Genomic DNA, 4,426 nt, shown 5'->3' with positions numbered 1-4,426 from the left:
ATGATGGACAGGCAGAATCAAAGAAGGAGGGAAATTCCAAAAGAACAAGTGAATAATTTAAATTCCTCTGAGTACTGTCACCATAGAAGAGCCTTCCCAGTGACAGTCACATATATAGAGACACACATGTTGGCTGGAAAAGTAACTTATATACATTCTGGGACATGCATAATTTGTCACAACAAAATAAAATGACTTCATTTGCAACTATTATCCTACCTCTGGTTCATGCCGAGTCCTGATTGATTGTCAGAACTGGGGGAGGAGCTGGGATAGATTGCTTTGTTCATTACAGATGTTCGTTGGACTAATGTCCCACAGAGTGAGAGGCGCTTCCTTAGAGCACTGGAATGCACAGACCTAAGAGCAGCCAAAATCTGCACCCCGGAAACAAATAGGCAGAGCTGTGAACTTGGCTCAAGCTGTGGACAAGGGTTTTTTTTGGGTCACAGGTCAAACATGTTCAGTGTAGCTTTGATACATAGGGCCTTACCTAATCTACTACAACAAACACCAGATTGTTTTAGCAGTTCTGTAACTGCATCAATCACTAGGGCTCAGCTCTGCATAACTGAAAGGCAGTTTATAACAGGAATAGATGCTGCAGACTCTCCTGACAAGCCTCACCTCCTCGGGGCTGTCTTCCTGATCACTCACAAGGTCAAGCTGGTCCTCATTGCCCCTTGCCCCCTGGTCTACCCTGGAAGGTCCCACTGAAGGAATAGGCTGAGAACATAGCTGAGGTCTTGGGGTGGCAGACTGAGTGGGCACCTGCTTTGGAGGTGAACACCCCACACCTGAGACAAAGAGATTAACACTGATGCCTGGATAAGAGAATGGATAGCAAGTCAAATGAGACGTTAGAGTATGTGATTTTTAGGTCACCCAACCTGTACTCGTACCTTTAGAGAGGTCAGGATAAGCCCTCTCTTGACTCCTTTCCTTAGCCAAAAAGCTTGCCGATGTTTGTTGCTTTGCTTGTCTGCTGCCTGTCTGTGTAAGAGGTGGGGGGCAGGCTCGGTTCCCAATGGGAATGGGCACCAGGGAGTGACATCTGCACTTTGTCTTCTTGTCCACCTGGGGAAGCTCTTTGTCAGGGCTGATTTCTCTGCCTTGAGTCTCTAACTGCAGCAGTCCTATTTCCAAAACACAGAACTAAACTATTTAGGACAAATATCAGCAATTTATGACACTGATACCTTTTATTGAAGAAAAGCTGAACGTGGTGTTTTTATTATTTATCCTCAACAATTTTTGAAGGACTAGGTTCCCTGCGTCAAGAACATGATTCGCTCTCATGTTTCTATTGACCAGTGTTATTCAATCAGCCTAGCCATACAGTGGTCTGGGATCCTCATTGCAGTGTTTCATAAGCAGATCTCACCATGAATCTCCACCGGGTTGACCACCTGAACCTTCATGGTGGAGAAATGTGATAACTGTTTCCCTGCAGTTTACCTGCACTAGTCCCCGCTTCCAGCTGGACTGGGCTATGCTGTACAATTTCATAGCTGCGACTCTTCCCCCTCTTCTCCTTTGGGGGTCCCAGTCTGATAGGGGGGAGGAATTTAGAGTGCACCAGTGACTTCAGAGGGGCAGACTGATTCAGGGGATGCTTGATTTGAGAATTCCCCTCACCTGACAGACAGATATAACTGGTTAGCTGAATTAGACGTAGCTAAATGAATTGACACATGGGCAAGATAACATAAACTTAGGATCCTACTTGTACCTGTACACTCACTCAGATTTGTGTATGTCCCTTCTCCTTTCTCAGTGTTAACTGGGCTAACTGTCACTGCCGATGTCCTTGCTGGTCTGTGGTTGGTCAGTGGGAAAGAGGGCTGGTGGTGTCGGTTGGCTATAGGTACCGGCAACATGGAGTGACGCCTACGCCTCTTGTCCACACGGGGGAGCTCTTTCTCAGGATTTTTTTCTTTTTCAGGGATCTGAAAGATCTGTGGCAGCCCTGTTTTAACAAATAAGCATCAGTAAGGTCTTCCTGAGGCAAGTCCTGGTATCAGAACGACCTCTAGCAATATTGCATGCTGTTGTTTATCATGCCTCCTTTGGAGTGTTTAAAAAAAGATACTGCCAATGCTTCTTTTCTCTTGGCATCAAGATGGAACTTGGCAATAAAGCTATTTGTCTTATCTGTTTGTTCACTGATGAGTCATCCAGTAAGAGTGACATCGAATTCATCACTTAAATACACCATTGTCTGATTGAACAGAGCTGACATAATGTAATACCATGTTCTGTGAGGTGCAGGAGGATGTCATCACTGTGTCTACGCCTTGATTGGTGGTCAGGTCTCTTATGGGGTACAGATCCACAATACAATGCAACCGGTACTCTGACAGGAGCTGAGGACATATGTATATAAGGCATCCTTTACTGTACTGACTCCAAACATACAATTACACACACACACACACACACACACACACACACTCAAACACATTCTCCTGCACACATGTGCACATATGTGCATACACACAAAATGATCCTACATTATAGTATTCACTGGCACAGCTAAAGAGCAGGATTAACTTGTTGGCAAACATATTAAAAGAAAGATATCAACTACAATTTCTGACAGAAAGAAAAAAAGGTTTCTTACCAGGAAACATTTGAGATTTATCCATGACTGGCACCTTGCTTTTTTTTCTCTTTTTTTCTTCAACAGGGAGCGGTTCTCATCCCTTTAAAATGGTGAAAGATAAGGTCAAACTATCTGACAGCCTCTCTCTGCCATTGTCCTCTCTCACCCACAGGTCTCTTGAGTGGGGAAGGTGAATTCTTAGCAAAGCAGCAGTTGGAGGCTTCTACACCCATAACTACCTCTTGCACCTGTTATCAGAGCTTTTGTGTACTAACAGCATGTCCAGACATGGCCACAGACATAGACCACACCCAGATATGCAGAGCAGAGTGTCCCTCTGATAGATACAGCATTTTCAAGAACACTATCTGCTTTTAACTTTTGAAATTGGTTTTGTGTCTACATTTGTCAAAATCAATATTATAATATAGTGTTACATGTTAACACAGTGATACTTGGCAAAGTCATACCAAAAATGTAACTCATAGGAACTGCACTGTGCTATGTAAATATTTCAGCATTACAGAAGTTCAAAGGAAAACAAGTTCAAATCTGAAAGCAAAAAATATCTTGCTCAACAGCAAATTACCATATTTTTTTTTCAAACTTGGTTCACAATATAAAATCAGTGAATACATATTGAGTCTCACAAGCTGCCCACGATAAACCATCAAAGGTTGATCTCCAAGAACCCAGAGAACAGAGGTCTTTGTGTCGCTGATGTTCCAGATTTAGTGCAGCAGCAACCTTGTTTAGTGCATGAGAAATGATGGCCAGCCTTCTACCCATCTGTGCTGACTGACAGAGGCAAACCCTCGTGAGTGTTTCCCTGCGGACTCAAAGCTCACAAACATGCCCAGTAAATCTTGTCTGATGAAAGTATCAGTAAACTGGCCAAGTCAACAGCACATCCAATATTGACACATGTTGTTTGTTATAGAGAGCCTCGTGCAGCAGTAAACCTGAATATGTGAAGGACTGGAAAATCACATGATCATACATAAAAAACACAAACATACACATGCAAGTGCATATTTGAACGTGCCACTCCAGTAACTGTTGGATTCGATCTGGTAGTCGACCTGTTAAATTACTATGAGTGGTCACTTTAACATGAAATATGGGAATCAGTAAAGGATTGGAAAATACCATAACTGCCCAGAGATGGGAAGATAAAGTATAGGGAGTATTTGAAAAACATGATGGAACCTTGCAATAAAAATGAAAATTCCCCCAAAACATATTTCAAGATTCATAAAACCTAGTCTTAGATGTGTTACTGTGGCAGCTTGAGTGATTGAAATTTGTAAGAACAAGGATTTTCAGAATGTCAAGCCTAATTACTCCGAAATAACTTTACAGTGATTTGCCTCACTTAAATCCAATTTTGTGCAATGGAAATTCAGGGACCTATCACCAAACTTATTAACCAACCTTACATTACATCATTTACATTATTGGCATTTAGCAGATGCTGTTATCCAGAGCAACTTACATCAGTTACAGTTTTCACAAAAAAAAAAAAAAAAAAAAAACTGTAAAAAAAGATCAGCACTAAACAAAACACACAACAATATATCTTATTTAAATATAGAGGAAAATCCATTCAAACACAAATGTACAAAATATTCATTCTGAAGCATTGTAATGCAGGAATTACTCTTACAAAAGCTGGCGCTTATCACTGATGCTAATAAATAAATATCAAATGGGCCTCTTATGATAATTAAGTTTTTAGGCATTAAAGCTATGGTATTCCTGTGATCATTTACCATGGATTACTTCATTCCATTATTTTTTAACTTTTATACCTCTGGCCAC

This window comes from Megalops cyprinoides, chromosome 12, assembly GCF_013368585.1.
Source record: "Megalops cyprinoides isolate fMegCyp1 chromosome 12, fMegCyp1.pri, whole genome shotgun sequence".
Lineage (NCBI taxonomy): Eukaryota > Metazoa > Chordata > Actinopteri > Elopiformes > Megalopidae > Megalops > Megalops cyprinoides.
This window is presented reverse-complemented; position numbering follows the sequence as displayed.